We start from the raw sequence: 22,010 nt of genomic DNA on the forward strand, positions 1-22,010 counted from the left end.
AATCTTGTGAGTTTTGCCAATTATGAAATTATTCTATATGGAAAGACTCTTTGGAACGAGGTTGGATTCAGAAATAGAAGAAAATCACAGTTAGGAAGTAAATTGAGACTGCTTTTGAAAACCTGTTAGGACTATAAATGTCAGTTTATAATGCCATTTAATTGCTACATGAGAGCTCCATTATAAAGCACCATCTATGGTTAGCTCATATCTTAGGAGAGCTACCTCCTCCCCACTGGAGTTAGAACTTTCTCAGGACTTTAAAACATATTAGTTAACTGTTAGATCAAGTCCTTTATTGCATCCTCTTTCTACTTGTATTATTTAAGTATCACTGAGCAGGTGAGAATTGCAGCAGTGTCTGACTCTCATTTATATCCGCCCTGTGGGAAGAAAAATTGAAAAAGTTCCGAACTTAAAAGCAAATATTTTTGAATAAAATCACTGTACTCCACATTATTATCATGGTGAGCAGCCATATGCTACATGACATTTCCAATGCCAAGTCTTGTGGAGAAAGTATCTTGTACTAATTGATACAACCTGGGGTAGTAGAAAAGTATGGCCTATGAAATGTGGCAGGCATGAGTTTGAATCTCCACTGTATAAATCTTTATTGAACTGAACACTTCCTACTAAATATTAATGTAGTGATCTTGGGCATTTCTATCTGGCCACTAATTGATAGGCTGGATAATTTATATTTTTAAACCTCAGTTTCCTCATCTGTAAAATAGATCAGAATTTGTGCAAAGTGTTATGAGATGATTGATAGTCTTTTTTTCAGTCCTATCTAGTGCGAATTATCTTGTTGAAACATTATGTAGCGAAAAGAGAAATGAATACATGTCTTCTCTAAAATTAAAAAAAAAAATCAATTCTATAACATATTTTGCTCCAAAGAGTTTCTGTAAAAATGTTATGGACATGTACTTACTTTTCATACATAAAACAATACCTAGTATGCATAAGTAGTTAAAAGAATGCTAACTTCCTTTCTGCTACCTGGTATTATTCTTTAGACATTTAGATTTTTATTCCTTACTTGTTTTACCTGGCTTTTATTGATTTTTTAAAAATACCACTTAAAACATTACGAATAAAAATTGTGAGCCAAAGATACATTTCAGGGATGTTTGAAAGGTCAGCTTAATGGAATTGTAGACACTTTGTGAAAGTTTGTTTGTTTGTTTGTTTGTTGTTTTTGTTTTTAATCTCAGAGCTGAGAGCAGGGATGATAATAACATGGGTTTTATAATCCAAATATCTAATTATCCACATCTCAAATACACCAAATCAAATAAATAAAATAAGGTTAGGAGGACAGTTATTACCAAGTAACTTTAAAAAAACAAGGACATTTAACCAGATGAACTTTTTCTAGAAGAGAATACCCATGTAGAAGAGAATGCACTTTATTTTGAAATATTTTCTGCTGTATGAATACCTATAACATTTTAGTGCGCTCATTTGTTTTCGTGTCCTTCTGCTGGATTGTGGGATATTTGAGAGTAGAGTCTGTTTTCTTTCTTTTTTTCTGTCTTCTTTCCTTCCTCCCTCCCACACTCTCCCTCCCTCCCTTGTTTCCTTCCTTTCTATTTACCTTGTTTAGTACACAGTAAGCACTAAATTTTGAATAAATGAACAAACACAGGAATGAGAAAAAAAAACAGTGGTCAAAATGATGGTATTTGAATTAAAATATAGTGAAGCTAAGAGTGCAGAAATATAAGTAGCAATGTAGGGAATGAGTAGACATTTTGAATGATCATGGGCCCTTTGTAAATTTGTCAAGTACAGAGTAGTTATGACTCCTGGTATTTACTCTTCAGGGATGGGGTATCATCTTCATAAAATTACTCAGAAGCATGAATAGAAATAAAAAGTCACATAAAAGTAAAATCAAAGAAGAAAAGAGAAATCAGTCCAAGAGAAACAGACTAGGTATCCTGAGAAAGTGGAGACTGCTACTTTCTAGCAAAACTTTCAAGACTCTGAACAGAATAGCCTAAATCAATATATTTTATGTCATTAAAGTGAACTGATTTTAATTAAAATAATAAAGATCCAGTGACCCATTGATTGGATAATAATCTAGGTCATAAAAATTGCAAGGCCCTGTTCTGTAATTTGTACTCAACCCAGAAGCCTCTGGCCCTCTGTCTATCTTAAGGCAAATCCCCAGATGCAAAATTATTATACTTTTAAGCACTATCATTCCAAATACAAGGGCTTTGTAAAATTGTACTTGGCTCACAAAATTGAAGCACGTACCCACACTAGACATTATGCCATGTAATTTTTTTTTCCCACTGGCAGGTTATGTTGCCTTGTTAATACATTCAAAATGCCTGTTTCGAACAAAGAATTCACAAATTCATCTGGCTTATCATTTATTCATTCAGCTTTTTTAGTTTTGTTTCATTAGTAAAAAAAATTCAATGGAAATATGTTCATAATTTTCTGAAAACTATTAAGTGCATTTTGGCCATATGGATGACACAGTAAGATTTAATAATAGCTGTACTGAATTTAGAGAGACCAGAGGGAAACTCACCAGTTGTTAATATCTCAGTGCATTTACCATATTCTTTGGACTTAAAGATTAAGAAACACATTTTTTTTCAGGACATCCGGAATTGATCAGGATGATATGGGACAGTAACTGGCTTCTGCTAACATGGCCACAACATACTTCTATTTTAATCAGAATGTTTATTTAGTTATGATTTTGGTCACAAGTATTGAATAGCTTAGAAACTAACATTAGCTAACTAGTGAAGTGCTCCCCCCAGGAAAATTTATATACTAAAGCCAGTTTATAATTAGAAGATGGCTTGGTGAGTGTAGGATCAGAACCAGATCAGTTGGTTGAATGACAGAGAGTCACCAATTCTATGTAATCCCTGATAAAAGGAAACATGGGTCCAGTGAATTCACATTAGCTGGTCAAGGTATATGCTTGTCTTAATAGTGTAAAAGACACACTGATAGCCCCTTTTGCTTTATATTTTCTTCAAAGAATGTAAGCTGCAATGTATTAGAGATACATTTCCTCAATTATAATCACAATTCAGTTCTGCCTTTCTGAGATAACATCCTAGACATCTTAGCTGCCTTTAGAATCACATTTGTATAGACATTTTCTCAAGTTATTGCTGCATCTGGTAATCCATGTTGCTCTATTTGTGGATACCCTAATTCTTAAGCCTTATTAGCGGCTACTGTAGTTGTCTACTGCTGCATAACAAATTACCCCAAACCTTAGTGGCTTGAAGGTACACCATTTATTATCTCACAGTTTCTGTGGATCAGGAATCCTAGGGTGACTCAGCTGAATGGTCTTGTCTCAGATTGTCTCATGAGGTTCCAGTCAAGGTGTTAGCTGTAGTCACAATATATGAAGACTTGATTGGGACTGAGGAATCTGGTTTTAAGATTACTCCTGTGGCTGTTGACATGAGGGTTAAGTTCTTCCCCACGTGGGCTACACACAAAATGGCTTTCCTCGAGGAAGTGATGAGAGAAAGATGTGTGTGCACGCATGAACGTGTGAGCAAGTGAACTAGAGACACATCAAAACAGAAATCAGTTCTGTGTAACCTGATCTCGGAAGTGGCATACCATTAATTTTGTCCATATTCTATTGGTCACATAGACCAATCCTGCCACAATATGGGATGGAATATCAAAAAGGTGTGAATACCAGGATTTGAGGATCCTGGGGATTGGTTGCCACACTTTGCCCTCTGGCCCCCAATGATTCATAACCTTTGCACATTCAAACTATAATCACCCTCTCCCAAGGCCACCCCAAGCCTCATCTCATTACAGTATCAGCTCCTAATCTAGAATCTCATTACATGGATCAGGTTCATGTATGTATAACATTCCTTGGGTGTGGTTCTGTAGGGGTAGCTTCTCCAGGACTGTTCATCTTCATTTGAAGGCCTGTAGACTAAAGCGATGGGTTATCTGTCTTTTCATAATCAACATACAAATGTGAGCCAGGCATAAGATAAGCACCATAGATATTTCTAATAAGAAAGGGGGAAAACAGAAGATACACAGGATTCTTTGCTACCTAAGAGTCCTAAAATCCAACCGGAAGAATGTGGGGAATTTCTTGATGAGGACTCTGTCCTGCCCCTACCCAGGCCTTACTCTCCATGGAGTGTGGCTCCATTTTGGCTTTAACCCGAGTCACACTTTTTTCCTCGTGAAAGGAAGCACATGCTTCCAGCTCAGTAGTCTTCTGAGTAGCCTGATTCCTGCTTTTAGAAGTTTGGTGGCCCAAAGTCTCTTCTTATTTGCACCGTTTTTATTTCTTTCATTCTAAGCTGGCAGTGTTTCTGCTGATACAATTCTTTTAAAAACAGATTCGTGGGTTTCCCTGGTGGCGCAGTGGTTGAGAGTCCGCCTGCCGATGCAGGGGACACGGGTTCGTGCCCCGGTCCGGGAGGATCCCACATGCTGCGGAGCGGCTGGGCCCGTGAGCCATGGCCGCTGAGCCTGCGCGTTCGGAGCCTGTGCTCCACAACGGGAGAGGCCACGGCAGTACGAGGCCCGTGTACCGCAAAAAAAAAAAAATAAAAATGAAAACAGATTCGTTCATCTCTTGATGGATACTCCAGTAGACAGAAGCCACCCCAAAAGTCTCTTTGAGACAAGCCTCTTTCTGTCTTGGTTTTCTGCTGAAACAGTGAAGGTTGATTCCTAAAACCTTAAACCACTATCGCTTGAGAGGATTGGTGAGCCATGCTTTTAAGAAAGGCCTTTGATCGGAGGCTTACCCTTTGATCGTTTCAAGATCTTACAGGCACACTTTTGCTTCATCTTTATATATACTTCCCCCCAGAGTTCCCTGCATATGGTCCTTGCTTGGGAGCCATTTATTAATATTCCCATTGTTTGACTTCTAACAAAGGCACAGATCTTGGAGTTAAGACTTGTTTGAAGTATTAGATTTTGTTTAACAGCCTCCTCCTCTTTTGTAGCTAATCTTTCCCTTATTGCATTTTATTCTATTGCATTTTATTCTAAAGAGGGAGAAGCAGCTAGGTGGCATTTTCCATACTCTAGTTGGAAATGTCACTAGCTAGATCACCCGATTCATTAGGTATATTTTCTACCTTCTACATTTCCACATGTGACTGGCTAAACTTTCTGTCACTGTATAACAAGGGTTCTCTTTCTGCCAGTTTCTAATAAGATTTTGCTCACTTTCTTTTAAGTCCTCACCCCTAGCTTTCAGAAAATAAAAATTCTATGAATAGTGTATTCAAGGTATTTTAAGACCTCACTAGCATGCTCCTCAGAATTCTTACAGTTTATTCAGCTCCATTTGTTACCTAGTTACAAAGCTTTTCTAACATTTTAAATTTTTATTATGGAAGAACTTCTTGTATGAAAATATATATTTGCTATTTATGGTTGCATAACAAAGTATGCAAAACTTGTTTTCTTACAACAATAAATATTTTCTGTCTCATAGGGGTGTGTGTGTGTGTAATCTTGGAATGTCTTAGCTGGTTGAGTTTGGCTTTGCGTCTCTCATAAGGTTGCAGAAGGTATTGGGCAGAGTTATAGTTTCTCAAGTTCTAATTGGGCTGAAGGATCACATCCAAGCTCTCCCATGTGGTTTTAGCAGGAGGCTTCAGTTCTTCACTGCTGGGCTTCTCTCAGAGGGCTTCTCACAAGATAACTCCCTCCAAAGCAAATGATGAAAGAGGGAGAGAAAAGGCAGGCTTTTAAAACCTAATCTTGGAAGTACACCATGACTTCTGTAATAATCTATTGGCCCTACATTCCAGCCTTAGTAAAATGTGGAGGGAGCTAGACGCAGTTTTGAATATCAGGAGGAGGCAGGGATCATTGGGCTGCCGTGATGCTGGCATCATCCAGCTGCCATGGATGCTGTCGTTCAAATTTAGAAAGCGCTAGAAAAGGAGGGGTTAAAACACAGCTCCCTATGCTGGGGGAAAAAAATGGCAGTTTCTTAAAAACAACCCAAACCTAAATTTATACTTACCTTGTGACCCAGCAATCACATTCCTGGGTATTTATTTCAGATAAATGAACATTTATGTCCACACAAACACATATGCATGATTTTAAATAACAATTTTGTTTGTAATAGTCAAAAAATGGAATGACCAAAACGGCCTTCAACATATGAATGGTTAAACCAACTGTGATACGTCCACACAATGGACTACTACTCAGCAGTAAAAAGGAATAAACTCAGGCTTCCCTGGTGGCGCAGTGGTTGAGAGTCTGCCTGCCGATGCAGGGGACGCGGGTTCGTGCCCCAGTCCGGGAAGATCCCACATGCTGCGGAGCGGCTGGGCCCGTGAGCCATGGCCGCTGAGCCTGTGCATCCGGAGCCTGTGCTCTGCGGCGGGAGAGGCCACAACGGTGAGAGGCCCACGTACCGCAAAAAAAAAAACAAAAAAAAAAAACAGGAATAAGCTCTTGATAGGTGCAACAATTTGAATAGACCTGAAGGGCATATACTGAGTGAAAAAAAAAATCAATCTCGAAAGGTCACATACTGTATGATTCCATTTATATAGCATTCTTGAGATAAAAATATAAAGAACAGATTCGCAGTTGCCAGGGTTTAGAGATAGTTGAGGGGAGAGTGTGGGTGTGACTGTAAAAGAGAGTGTGAGGGAGATCTTTGTGATATAGAATAGTTCTGCATCTTGGTTGTGGTGGTGGTTACATAAATCTCTACATGGGATAAAATGGCATGGAACTCTACACACTTTGCACCAGTAGCAAATGATATTATACTTTATGTACACAATGTAACCATGAGGCAAACTGGGTACATGGGATCTCTCTGTACTATCTTGAAACTTCCTGTAGATATATAATCTTTTCAAAATAAAGAGTTAAAAAATAAAACATGGCTTCTCAAGTCAGAGAGACTGTATTCAAATCCCAGTTCTTTCACCTGTTAACGGTGTACCAGTGGATATACATTGCTTAATCTTTTTTTATTGGTTTAAAAAATTCCAGTTAATTTTTAAAGATAATTTGTAGTGACATAAATTTTATGCTGAGGTTAGTAAGGAGACATCTGGAAGTGAAAGCACATGAGACTTGAGGTTCTATCTTCCTTTTCTTCCTACTTTTCAAATCTGTTCCAGAGAGGTAGTATGGGAGAGGCAGAGGGGGAGAGTGAAGTCCTTCTAGAATTTAATGTAAGTCATCACTTGTGTTATTCTTACCATGGGGTGGCATTTTTGAAAGGTTTATTTTCTTCCTTGACTGTGGCCGCGGCATAAGCCTTTGATACTTTCCTAAACTATTGGTCCCAGCTTTTGTGTTATTCATCCCCCACCCCAATCCATGGTTATTATTTAGTACTATTAGTAATTTCATTGTGTCTTATCTTAGACTGTAAAATACAGTTTCATTTTAAGTCATTTATAGCTAATAATCTCTCTGCCTCTGTCTTAAGTGTATGTATAAACAATTGCCATGTATTGTTCTAGTTATACATTCTTATTAACTATATTACTTCCTGCTTTTGAATATTGATTTACAATCCAGCGCTTTCATTTCCAGAGCTCCTAGAGATGGAATCATTGCATTTTTTCATGCATAAAAGGAGGATGGTACCCATAAGTAGGTATTTCCCTCAAAATAACCACTTTCCTCATTTGCAAAATGGGATTATAATATCTAATTTAAAGACTTGCTATGGGGATCAAATGAGATAATGGTTGTAAAAGGCATAGGACATTGCCCATGTTGGCTTAAACGCTGAATGAACAGTAACTCAATTTGCCAGCACCTATTTTTCCTCTGCTGTGCTTCCCTTTGGATTTGTTCATGGACCTTCTGTTTCCTGCATTGCCCCATAATGACAGCCAAATGGTGTCCACAGTTGTGTCATATTTTATGGGTACTTTCACCTCCTATGTGTCCCATCACCTCTGTCATTTCTTGTGCATGACTCTGCCCATTAGATTCCAGTAGGGACAGAAGCCAAATTGAAAAGAGGTCTTTCTTCCATTTTGTTCTCTTTAGGTATTGCTCTATACTCCACAACAGAAAGTATCCTTTTTTCCTGAGACTCACTCATGAGTCCTAAGTCTGTAGGGAATTGAGTTGGGGGCTACGTCTAGGGAAATCATCACACCCCACTAAGAATCTCCTCTGACCTCAGGCAGCCAACCTGCATTTTTGGACACAATTATGAACATCACTTCTGTTTCTCATAGAATGAATCCTTTCTAGGAAGTTGCTCAGTTTCTCAAGCAAATAGACTTCTTGTTCCAAAGAGACAAGGTTATTATGTCCTTTACAGAATCAGAAGGGAGCACTATTTGCTTTCTCTACCCTTCTCATTTTGTGTTCAGGAAATCCAGTCATTGAACAATATGTTTCTCCCCCTTCTCTTTCCTGAAATATCTAAAACTGATATGATATATGATAAGTCATATGATAGAAAATTAGAAGGTATCCTAACCAAATAGCTGTGTTTATAATGAACAGTAAGAGACAGGAGGCAACCCTCACTTCTAGGAACAATGAAGAATACATTTTGTTGGACTTTTCAGGCAGCAGCTCCCTCTCTCTCTCTCTCTCTCCTCTCTTTCTCTCACATACACACACAGTAGCAAAAATAAATTTAATACAACAAGCCTGTTCCAATGTACAATTACAAACAGTACAGTGAAATACACTTACCTAAGATTTTATGTCTTTATCATCATGTCAAAAATTAACATGCTATTTTCTTCAACTTATATGCTAGGTAAAGATGTAACGTCCTGCTAGCAGATACACAAATATTTTGTATGAAGGAAAAGCAAGCACAAGTTGAGCAGGCATGAATGCAGGCTGCACCTCTTCTTTTGGTTAGTGGGGAAGGGTAATGTTACTCTAAAGACAGTCAAGGAAGTGGAATAGTTGCTACCTCTGTGTGGTCGGCAGGCTGCCAACATCCCTGGCAATGGAGCTTTTTGCTAAATCGTTTTTTCTTATCATTTTTGCTCCTGTAGACTGTTGAATACAATGCGTAGAAACAATCGTTTCAAAATTATACAGCCTCCAATGCTCCTTACAATGTTTTTGGCTACTATCAACCAAAACCCCAGTTTCTGCTCGCTTCCCATTTTACGTGACTTAAGATAATTTCTTGAATTCCACTTTCGTGAAGCAATCCTAAAGGAGGAAAAATTCTTGCCCCCCTCCCCCGCCAAGAAATTTGGGTAAATATGGCTAGGAGCCAAAGCAGAAAATCAGCTTTGCTAAGCAGTATCCTGCCATTTCTTACATACTAGACTCATTATGATTTGGGCATTTAGTCACCTAATTCTCCCTTAAATGTGTCTTACAATGGTAGGCACTTAGGAACACCGTGAATTAAAAAGTTTGGAAGTCTCAAGTTAGTTCATGGTCTGTGATGGGCGTGTCTAGAACTGATTTAGGAGGCCGAGGTACGTTAGTATCACTGATGTTCACAAGACAGTTTCAATATTTCTTTTCGTCAATCTAGCTCATACCCTATTGTAAGATAATAGTGAAATTATGCTGGAAATCATCTGCTTATATCTATTTTAAGTACTAATACAATGTTATAATTTTCCCTTGGCATAGAAAGGATGCAGCTTAATCAGTAATTCATCTAGCTAGTATGATATATGAATTAATGACTTTTTGCTTAAAATTTTTTTAGTCTGTAATGCTACGTCAGAAGTACCAAAGCAAGTAAAGACATTTGGAATCCTATATGGGGCATTGCAGTTTATGGGGATTTCTCCTATATCCATCTTCAAATATGAGGATACCTAACATCACAATAAATATTTTTTGTCTATTTAAAGATTATCTAAGTATCCTGTGAATTATAAGTAGAAACGCAGTAAAAGAAAAATGTCCTTAATTTAAAGGAAAACTATCTTAATTGAAAAATTTGGAGAAAGAGTGGGATAAATGATACGTTTGTAGGTGTTAATGAAGCTATTTGTACAACATAGAGCAGAAAGGAAACTCCTTGTCTTGAATGGTATTTTCCTGAGAGAGAGCTAAACAAATTTTATAAATAAATTATGCAAATAGTAAATGAAAATTAATCGCGACAGTACAGCACTGAAAGCTTTAGCCTTCAATTCCTCTGGCCGCACCCTCCCCTTCTTCCCTTTTTGTGTAAAAGGTATACTCACAGCATCACTCTCCCTACAATAATGTCTTCACAGATGTTGCCCATGTTGGCTGTCCACATATCTGGAACCCTTTAAGTCTTTAGCGTGGTGAGGATTGAAATGTAACATTACTCATTTTTACTATTTCAGTTTTTATATCCTGCACGAGGTCTAGCTTCTCCTTTGGAACTCAGCATCCGTTATATCTTTATGCCTTGGCCAAAACTTCCATTTTTTTCAATTCCTCCAACTGCTGTGTTTTTCTGTGTCGATGGTATTACTGTTGCTGCTGGGCTTTTCCTTAGAAGCATCCTGGGAAAGGAGCCAGCTCCGAATTTACATTGGTTATAAATCAGGCAATTCATTAATGGTACAGCATGCCCGAAAGTTCCCAAACCATTGCTTCACTGAGAGTTACCACTTAGTCCTGTAGATGCCCCCAGAGAGCTCTCTGTTTATGGGAAGTATTCGACGATGTAAAATCTGAGAACATTTCAGTGTGGCTAAGCCTCCCAAGAACTGTGACTTCCTATATTTACAAAGTGGCCTAGGTCCTAGAAAAATGTTATCAATAATTCAGTCATTTTCAATCAGATCATGTTTTAAACCCATTTTATAAACAACATGTGAATTGTTTTTTGAACCTTGTGCAGCTGTGTTGGGGTTTTTCGTTTGCTTGTTTCCCCCATCTGCTTAGCATAGAATTGTAAATATGTTCAGGAGACACTGGTATCTTGCATTACAAAAACATGTTATGTTATTGTAGTTAGTGCAAATCTAAACTCTGTGAAAATAACAGTGTACCCGAATGTATACGTTTATTGGCACTAAAAGTATAATTGCTGGCTACCTGAAAACAACATTAGCATCACTGTAGACATCCACTGAAAGAAATATTTGTATCCAAGCAGTGATTTGCTCTGGAATTGTGAAATAGACCTCCCTTTAAAAAAAGTTGCTTATTGCTAGACCTAATACATCACATAATAACTGCAGCTTCTTTTTCTTATCAAGATAAAAAATCTGTACTCCCTTATTTATTTATTTATTTTGTTTTTTGTGGTACGCGGGCCTCTCACTGTTGTGGCCTCTCCTGTTGCGGAGCACAGGCTCCAGACCTCAGGCTCAGCGGCCATGGCTCACGGGCCCAGCCGCTCTGCGGCATGTGGGATCTTCCCGGACCGAGGCAAACCCGTGTCCCCTGCATCAGCAGGCAGACTCTTCAACCACTGCGCCACCAGGGAAGCCCTGTACTCCCTTATTTTTAATGCAAGTATCCTTGACCCAAATGAAGTGTGATTACTTGAATAAGCCAAGATTCTGTATCTGATTCTTTGATTATCTTGTTTGCTTTACTAAATTTTAGAAAAGGACTTCAGGGTCATGGCCATTTTTCCCCTATAACAGCTATATATTGAGATCATGCTTCCTGGCATACCTAAGCCTTTTCTTCCCATATATGACAAAGTTTGTTTTCAGTGCCAAAGGTTCCTTTCCCATACTTATTTTACGTCAGTTGGTTTGTGCAATACCATTACTTTAAATAGTCAATCAAACATTAATTTAACACACCTTGGATATTATATGTCAGATGAATTTTCTTACAAATCGATATCAAGTAATACAGTTGACTGTGTTTTCAAAACATGAGAGCCAGAAAGGAACATCAAGTTAGAGAACTGCCTCCTTAGCTACTACATTTTTCTGTTTTACTTCTCTCTCTCTCTGTGTTCTCTTATTCTCACATGTAAGTTAGTTGGAGAATAGACTGGAATGTTTAATATTAAATCATATATAATATGCATAAATATCTGCTACCGCATATACATATTTTAACCCAAAATGAGAAACAGATGCTGAAGTTTTCCTGAGTCCGTCTGATTTGCTCTCCTATAGCCCTGATTTCTAAGGAGAAGTTTATAGTAATTTATTACTCTAAAGTATGGAAAATATGGAAAATGGGCTTATCCCTGACTCTTCTGTTTTTCTCATGACTTTTATAACAAATTGCTTTCTAAAATCCCTGTAGTCTGACTGCATTTTCTACTTTACCTTATCCATCCACCCACTTATTCACACTCACTGTTCCCTAAACACAGCCAGTATGATCCTGCCTCAGGGCTTTGGAGCTAGCTTTTTCTTTGCATAGAATATTCTTAATTCTGATGTATAAGTGGACGTCTCTCTCACTTTCTTCAGTTCTTTTCCCAATGTTACCTTATGGATGAGATGTACCTTAACTCCCCTATTTAAAATGGTTTCATTCTCTCCATCCTTCTTATCCTGTTGTGATTTTATAGCACTTCTTTCCTTATAAAATACAGTGTCATTAACTTATTCATTGCATTGTTTGTCTTCCCCTCACTAGAGTGTGAGCTTCAAGAGAGCAGGAATTTTTGTCTTTTTTTTTTTTTTTTCCCACTTATGTGTCCCCATACCTTACAACAATGCATGGTGTAAAGTTACATATTTATTGAACGTTAAATGTAGGACATAGCCAAAATTATGTTGCTACTCTAATTGGAAAAACTCTTATTAATGTATCCAAGCTTCTAAACTCCATTGTGGGTATCTCCGTCTCCTTAATAGATGGAGATGGGGTTGGAGAATTTTGAAATATATATATATTTGCATAAAATGCATTACCTTTACTCAGATAGTATTCTTGGTGGAGGGCAGTGGTGGACACTGGAGTGCAGAAGACTAAAGCCATTCGCTCTGGGCATTGACTCCCCTGGTGACTGAGAGAGGAGAATCCTCATTATTCAAACAGTGGTGCTTATGTGGGAATGTGGAGTGTGTGATGTATATATGAAGAAGGCAGTGGTATTTAATTACACAGTTGAACAAAACAGTACATGGAAACGTAATACAAGGCCATTAAATGTTACTTTGCAACGTACATTTACTTTCTACCGATGTATAGTCTTTTACATACATCTCTCCTTTTTAAATTCTTTTCAGTGCGTCCTTGATTTTTTTCTTCTTAAACCACTCTGGGGAAGTTTGGTTTTCTATGTTTGCTAAAGATGATATAAACACAGAGTGCTGTATATCCAAATAATTCAGAAATGGCACAGTACAAATTCTATTTATTTTAATTATTATTACTTAGTGACTATATATATATATATATATTTTTTTTTCTTTCTGTGCACACGCATTTGTATATTTAAGGACAGAGTGATGGCTGTAATGCAGCTACTGCTTTTCTAAAGTTGGCTCTCACCAGGCCTCGGGCAACATGCACTTTAATACGTGTGATCTCACTGTTCACTGTATAGAGTTGGGAAATAGAGAAAAAGGCACAGAGAGGTAAAGAAACTTGTCCCAGGCAACCAGGATTCCTACCCAGGCCTATACCCAGGCGTTCGACATTGTTGGGAACCTGTCGTCACCGCTGTTGTACTTTTGTCTACCGCCTAACAGTAGAGCAGACACCCCTCTCTAAGACGGTGGACTCATGGAATCGTTGAGTAGCATGGGGAGCTAGAAGACTAGAATTTACCTCCCCCCAGCCCCACGTAAGAACCTGCGTGTCGTTAGCAGGGCACAGCCACTTTGCGGTGCCTAGCGTATGTGTTTACGTGTGTGTCGTTCTGTGTGCTCTAGTTTCTGGTGAACAGGCACTGCTGAGCCTTCAGTCCAGATATTCCTCAGCCCCTTTGTGAGAAGGAAGTTATTCACAGCACCCTATGGCGCGCTCGTAGTGGCAATATATATTTTGATTCAGTTAAGCTTTACTATATTGTTCTAGAATACTGTCAGTTGAGGAATGATCACAGAAGTCCAATATCATTTGTGGCTGTACTTTCTCTTTGCAATCTACCTCCTGCGAATATGTAAAGGGAGAGACATTGGCAGGTTTAAAGTTCTTTTCATTTTTCCTTCCCATGTTTGAGTGGCTACAGAATTACTAGATCCTCTACAATCTCCCTCTCCATTTATCTACCTACTTCTTGCTCCAGAAGTGAGAAACCAAGATCATTAGCCGTTTTCACCTTTTCCTGAGCCTCATCTACTGCCTAGGAATCTTGAAACTGTAAGTGGGGTAGAAAATTGAGCCCCGATAAAAATGTTTTTGATATTCCTTCTCCACATTTTTCCTTAAACGTTACAGAGAAGAGGTTCACTGATGCTGACAGAGTAGCTGATTATGCCTGGGAGAAGCACTGTGGAGGCAAATACAAATTACATCATCCTAGACGAACTTGTGTCTGGCTGTTTCAGCTGCTACAAAAGACTACAGCAAAATATTTTTTTTTTATTAATGTGAATAAATAAATCCAGGTAGAAAATTACTTTCCAAATAGTGATTTTGGCTTTGTCCCACTACTTCAATCCAAATGAGCACAATAGTATGATAAGAGCTACGTGATTACCACCAGCTCTCATCTTTTTAAAATTTGAATTCATATATTTAGAAAGCAATTAATATATCTAGGTCTAAATAAATTAATATAATCAGTAAACACTTTGCCTACTCCATTTATCACCTCTGCCATAATTAGTTTTACAATGTAAAAGGCACAACTTTTTAAAATTGTTTTTTTTGGAAAAATAAATTGATGGCATATCTAGAAGATGGGCTCATTTTGAGGGTAGAAATAAAATAAGAGTGAGATATGTGGCTAAGACATGCAGAACATTTTAGAAAAGATTCTCTAGCCATTTCATGGCTATGCAGATATCTCAGACATGGGGGAATTGTACATTGTCTATTTTCAATGATGTTCTTTGGGAAGGAGAGATACTTTTCTCTTTGGTTGCATATTATATTATATACAAAAGAAACATATTGACCCCATACAAAAAAATAACCCTTCCTGAGAGTGCCTAGACACTTTTTTTTTTTCATGAAATATAATGGATAAATTTCAGGAATGTCATACAATCACAGTGTGACCTTTAAGGATCAAAATATTCATACCTTTTAGGTCAATATATATTAAATAATAACATCCCAAATCATATATTATGAAAGCTTATTATTTTCTTCTGTATCTAGTCTTACAATCTTTTTCCTTTAAGGTGAACTGTAGTTAGATATTATTTATTTGCACTCACCAAAGTATACCAAGTTCTGAGAAAGTGCATGAATACTGAATCTATAAGCACACCCTTTCCTCTACCAAGACAGTGCCTTTAAAAAGTATTAAAGACTACCAATGTGTAGTTTTGTATTATCAATTAATATTAAAAAGTTTAGAGGAAGGAAAGTAGATATACATTTTTAGCAGATATACATTTTTAGTTAAATTCCTAGGCTGTGGAGGTGGGCAGACCTTGGTCAGTCTGATTCTACACTTTATTATCCGTATAATGGTGGTTACATGCTAATACATGCCTACAAATATAAAACATCCCATTATATAAGCCAATATTTCATTTTACAGAGAAGAGACATTTTTATAATTGGCCAATTTAATGACAAAATCTTTCAAGGGTGTAGATGAAATAGTCCAATATCTGAAAATAACTTAATATATTAATTTAAATTATATTTATAATACAAATTGTATAACACATCTTAATTTAGAAGTTTAGAAGTTTATTTGGTCTTTGCTTAGATGTAATAAAACACTTTTTTTTGCATTCTTTGCGTTCTTTATTTGCATCTTGAGACCTCAGCAGCTTAATCTCTGAGTCTTGGCGTCATCTAAAACAATTGTCCAAAGAACATCACTCTGTTTGAAATACTCAAATTTATGAATGTGTGGGTGATGTTACCATTGTAACATGTATTTCACAAGCATTGTCTCAGAAAATTAGGTCATTCCCACCTACTCATTTATTCCATAGGTATATATTCATGATCTCCAAAAGGTAACCACTTACTTTGATATGGTGATTTTCAAAATATTTGCTTAAAATTATATGTGATACTTAATAATTGTGAGACAGTATTCCCAGGAATTGTTACTAAATTTGTGTTATATTTCTTTTCTTTTTTCTTTTAAACTCACATAAGTGACCTCTATAATTAGTCAAGCTAGAATTAATTCCGTAATGATGGTGATCAAAATAAAATAATTGAGAACATATCTGGTAAAATGACTAAATTTGTAAGGAATAAAATATCAAGTGACCACTTTTTTTCTAAGTAATAGTTATGTAACAAAGTCCTTCTTTTCTTTTTTTTTAACTTTTTATTTTGTATTGGAGTATGGCTGATTAACAATGTTGTGATAGTTTCAGGCGCACAGCAAAGGGACTCACCCATACATATGCATGTATCCATTCTTCCTCAAACTCCCCTCCCACCCAGGCTGCCACATAACATTGAGCAGAGTTCCTTGTGCTATGCAGTAGGTCCTTGTTGGTTATCCATTTTAAATACAACAGTGTGTACATGTCGATCTCAAATTCCCTAACTACAAAGCCCTTCTTTTACAGTTGGATATATTCATTAAATTTGTATGTCGCCTTTTTTTTTTTTTTTTTTTGGTCAAATTAGGGGTAATGCTATTACTGAACTTTCTGGAGAGTAATGAAGTTTAAATTCACACATTTAGTTTAGTGCCTTGCACATAGCTAGTACTTAACATGGCATATATATGGTAACTTCTTATAATTATAAAACGAATTACAGATTTTATACTGTATTTTTTAATGTTAACTATTAAATGTTCTATTAAAAGATGTAGACATAAATAATGCATCCACACATTATGACAGGCCATGTAGATAAATTTATTATATCTGCTTATAAACTGAATCTAAATGAAATTTTAAAATTTTAAAATAATGATGCAGTTATGCATCAATTAATACATATATTTGTCATTTAAAATTTTTGCTTAAAACATATTTACAAGGGAAAAGCATGTCTATAACCATATGCAGATTTGGGGTTTACAAGTTGATGTACAATTTTTTTTGCTATTTCCACCTTGCATACAATGGCAAGTCTTAGTTTTCGTACAAGTTGAATTCCAGAAATCCATTTCTAAATTGAGAGTTGAGAACTTGGAATAGTTATAGAAACAATGTGATCAAAGGTGTTTTGATTCCCAGAATAGTCTTCTAAAATCTCAATCCACATTATTTTCAAAATAGTGTGTGTGTGCGCTCACGTGATAAATAATTACAGAACACAGTCGTGCAGAAATTAAACAGAATGGAATAAGAAATAGATACTCAAGTTCAAAACTATTCCTGAAAGAAAATCAAGTTTATTTAGTGGACAGGAAAGTAGAAAATAGAAAAATCTGTGAATGTTCTAAAGCAGGCTTTTCAGCATGTCCGTGAGCTTCAGAGATTGCTGACAGTGATTTTTTACGACAAATTTCATCTCCAAATTCATTTCCTTTTTTACATTAATATTGATATATCCTTAGCTTAATCCTAGAGGTTCATAACAGTACTCAAACTCTGGTATTGCTTATGCCCTTACTACTGTATGTGTTTCTTCAATTGTCAAGTGCTCCTTGGGCTTCTACTCTGTACTTGGAATAGGCATTCCAGCAGGAATGAGCTATGTTCCCTACAATCACACAATTCATATTAAGAGGAGAGGACAGATGTTTAAACTGATAAATTCCATAGTGTTAGAAGTGCTGTAATAGAAACATGAACAGATGGGAGGACAAGGGTGGGAAGGAAGTGGTCACCTATGGGTCAGTGAGAGCACAGGTATACTAGTTATAAGTGTAAGTATACAATATCCAGTACTGTGATGAGATACATATCTGGAGAGGAAGATGGAGGCAGAATTTTGGAGGATAGTTACACCAAGATTTTAGAAAGTTTATCTTATATATAACAGAGCTATTGAAAGGTTTTGATTGGGAACGTACTCTTGTAGTTATCTGAACTTTATTTTTTTTAATCTGTAAAATAAAGGATATTAACTTGTTTTCTATCCCTTCTTATTCCAAAATTTTGTTATTCGTCAGCCCAGCTGAGTCATTATTTTGTCTGACAAGAGAAGCTGAGAGAGAGAATGAGAGAGAGTTGAATGCAAAATTTAGATGTATTGATGGCTTATGTCAGCCACCACATAGTATTGGCAACCAAGGAGAACTTGACTGCTGTGCGGAGTAACCAAGAAATGGAGAGAGCGAACAGTGCGAGTCTTTTGTCTTCATCCCTTTATTTAAAATAACTATTATACAAGACCCTACTCTTTGTGAAGGAGCATCTACTCAGCTCTCAGGATGTGATGGAGATTTTTGTTTTTTACTAATGTTTGGTAGCTTTATTAGAAAACAAGGATGGAAGTGAGTCTATGAAGTTCATCCTAGTCCCACCTTCAAATTTCAATTCTTTAGCTACGAATTTGGAATTTTCCATGCAGAAGTTATGGTACCTACTAGAAAGATTATGGTCCCTACTAGAAGTTATAATCTTCGTAGGGGTGGAGAGGTGGACCAGAAGTAATTAGATATGAACACAAATAATATTCACCAGTTAGGTCCTTATACGGTAGCTAGATTTAGCAAATAAAAATATAAAACACCAATTTAAAATTGAATTTCAGATAAATAATGAATAATTATACTAAAAACATAATAAAATTATTTGCTGATCATCTGAAATTCAAATTTAACTGGGCATATTTAGCCTGTAAACCCTAGATGTTCATATTTTTTCTGGTGGGTTAATAAAATTAGGTAATTTTAGTCAATTTTTTATTTTATAAGTTTGTGGTGTGCAGCATTATATAATTTGACATCTGCATACTCTCAAAGTGGTCACCACCACATGCCTAGTTACCATCCATCTCCATACAGTTGACCCCCTTCAACCATTTTGCTCCCCTCCCCAACTCCTTTCCCTCTTGTAACCACTAACCTGTTCCCTTTACTGTGAGTTTGTTCTTGTTTTATTTTATCTGTTCTTTTGTTTTGTTTTGTTTTTAGATTCCACATATGGGTGAAATCATACAGTATTTGTCTATCTGCATCTGACATCTGACTTATTTCACTTAGCTGTTGCAAATGGCAGGATTCCATTCTTTTTTATGGCTGAGTTATATATATATATATATATATATATATATATATATACACACACACACACACACACATATATATATACACACATATATATATAGATAGATACATTAGTGGACATTTATGTTGTTTCCATATCTTGGCTATTGTAAATTGTAAATAAGGCTGTAGTGAATATATGGGTGCATATATCTTTTCAAATTAGCATTTTTGTATTCTTAAAATATCCAGAAGTGGAATGGCTGGGTTGATTTTATTTTATTTTTTTTTAATTTCTTCTTTTCCTTGGAAAGAAAATAATTTCAAAAAGAGTGTTCAAGACCGTAGCATATTTCTTTGGTGATGTTTGAACATTTGAGATTATGTCTAGTTCAGAATTGTGGCCCTCATATCTTCTTTTATTCCTATGACATTTCCATGATTATTGCTTTGTTTTTGTAAGAGTGGGACTGCTCCCTCCATTACCTAGGTCGTCTTGAAGACTCAGAAATTTCATTTCAGCAAATTTGGGTTTGTCACTATTCAGAAACATTTTTCTGGTATTCCTTGAACCATAACAGTATTATAAAGCATTATTTACTACTGTTAGTTTATACTTACAACTTTGCTGATTTATAATTAAAATTCATTGTGTCTTTGCATTGTTCTCTAAATCCATAGTATTGCCTCAAATACTTTGCCGTTTCAGCTAATGTCACAGTTATTCCTTTCTCTGTTCTGAGGAATCTTACTGAATTTTCCAAATATGGTGTTAATGCTGTTTTTTCACCAGTGGTTGGAACCTCCATTAGAAGAGAGTGATGAAGGTGGATTTGTAAGGTTGATTCTCACCTAAACGCCAAACTTTTCCTTGTAATATTCAGTGATTTGTCTCATAAAGTGTAGCCCGGACCTCAGCAGTAAGGTCCGCATAGAGACTTTTCTTTTCTCATATTTACACTTCTTAATACGAGTGTAAAAGAAGCCCTCATTGAAGGGCAAGAACCTTGTTAACTTTTATTCTTCCAAGGATATCTAAAAATTAAAACACGTTCAGTAAATGAGTTATTGCTAATTATCAATAATTTTATACCACCTTAAAAGAGCTTAAATTCTCACCAGGAAGACCAAGACTTGAAACTTGGGCAGTGCTCACAGAAAGTGCAACTAAAAAGCAAAGATACCTCAGAAGAGCCAGAGTTTCAAGAAAAAAAAAAAAAAGAAATACAGCAAGATAGGTAGTACAAAAAGCTCAGGGAAGATTGAAACATATCAGTGGTTAAACCAAAAAGTAATAAAAGTTTGATTACTTTAAAATGCTAGAAATTTAAATGTATGTTATAGGGGCTAAGAGGAGATTGTGTGGAACTATGGAATGTTAAACAATAATTTATTTGATGTAGGTGCAATAGCTTTCTTTGATTAAAAATAGAAGATAAGAATCAAACAACCCAAAGAGTTGAGAGAGCAGTAGGATCTATTGCAAGTCTAGAAGAAAAAGCAAACCTTGGAAAAGTAGAATATATTCTTCCAAAGAGAGAGGTAAGGGTATTACAGTGACAAATATTTTGAAATCTGGGGAGAGTAGATGAAACTACTACTGCATGGTTCTTCTGGCAACATCTACTTTAGAGAAAATAAAGTGGGGTTTTTGGCTTCCTTATGGAATAAAGAGATTGGGTATTGTCTAGACAATTCAGCATAAAACCAATACAAAATGAGTAAAGGAATTCCAGCTGCTAATGAAAGTCTGTTTTTCTGCCTTTTCAAAAATATTAACACTAACATCTGGGGATATATGTATATGTATAGCTGATTCACTTTTTTATAAAGCAGAAACTAACAGCATTGTAAAGCCATTATACTCCAATAAAGATGTTAAAAAAAATTAACACATGTACACCTTAAAAAGAAAAAAACAAGAAAAGTGATGAGAGAGGTGACAATCCCCACAATAAAAAAAAAAAAAAAAAATTAACGCTAACAAAAAAGGTAGTAGAAATGATTCAGGATAAAAGATTAGCAACCCAGAGAAGATTGGGGATAGTAGCTGAGATAGAGGGACAGTAAAGAGCCTTTGGAAGACAGGCATTGTTAGTGAAGGCAACAATGACAGAATTAAACTGAATCGTAGTCTGGGTAGTGAGTCAAGTGTAGTCAGAAGTAAGCTAGAGAAATAAATGATAAGAGAAGTAAATGATACAGAGATTGTGATGTGGATGATGTGGAAATTTAATAGCTAATGAGAGTGGAATTGATATCCCTAAGAAAGTTCTAGATTTTGAGGATGGAGAAATACTGGGTGATAAGTTCTATGTTAGAAGTCAGTGTAGTAAATGAGCTAAAGAAACTGAATTTCAAACATCATATGAACTGGCAACACTGGCTTCAAAGGTGTCAGTAACGTGGATAATAAAAATTCTAATCTAAATGCTGGAGTTATGAGGAGTAAGGGTGATTTAAAATTTTTAATCATTATAGTTGGAATGTTTTCTACAAATTGCCATCTTAAGCAGTTTTTGCCTTATAGCAAAATACTGCCTAGGCCTTAGCTGTTAAGTTAGATTTTATATGCTGAATAATGTTTAATACAGTAAGATTTCAGTAAAATACTATAACCCCAGGGATGTGATTCGTATGCATATTTCAGAAGTAGAAGGATTGAATAAAAATATAAAAAGACTGCCCATGGTCATAAATTAGAAATTACATCAAGAAAATTTTACTGGACACATTTGCAATGCAATTCTAAAGAGAAGTCCAGTCAGTGATACTCTCATCCATATTTTATATTGAACTTCATCTCGGAACTTAAATCATCATTCCAAAACTAGCTAGTATTTATTCAAACTGCTTCAGTACATCTAATAGCTCCATTCCCATCTTAAAAATTCTATAACCCTATAAGAGC

General features: G+C 36.1%; 1 protein-coding gene across 2 annotated transcripts in view; it reads left to right on the forward strand.

The window, feature by feature from the left end:
* Positions 1 to 22,010, forward strand: part of CTNNA3 (catenin alpha 3) — a 1,595,169-nt gene that overhangs the window by 1,328,722 nt on the left and 244,437 nt on the right. The window lies entirely within an intron of this gene.

This window comes from Aethalodelphis obliquidens, unplaced genomic scaffold, assembly GCF_003676395.1.
Source record: "Aethalodelphis obliquidens isolate GAN/ISIS:26980383/991018 unplaced genomic scaffold, ASM367639v1 scaffold37, whole genome shotgun sequence".
In the NCBI taxonomy this organism is placed as follows: Eukaryota; Metazoa; Chordata; class Mammalia; order Artiodactyla; family Delphinidae; genus Aethalodelphis; species Aethalodelphis obliquidens.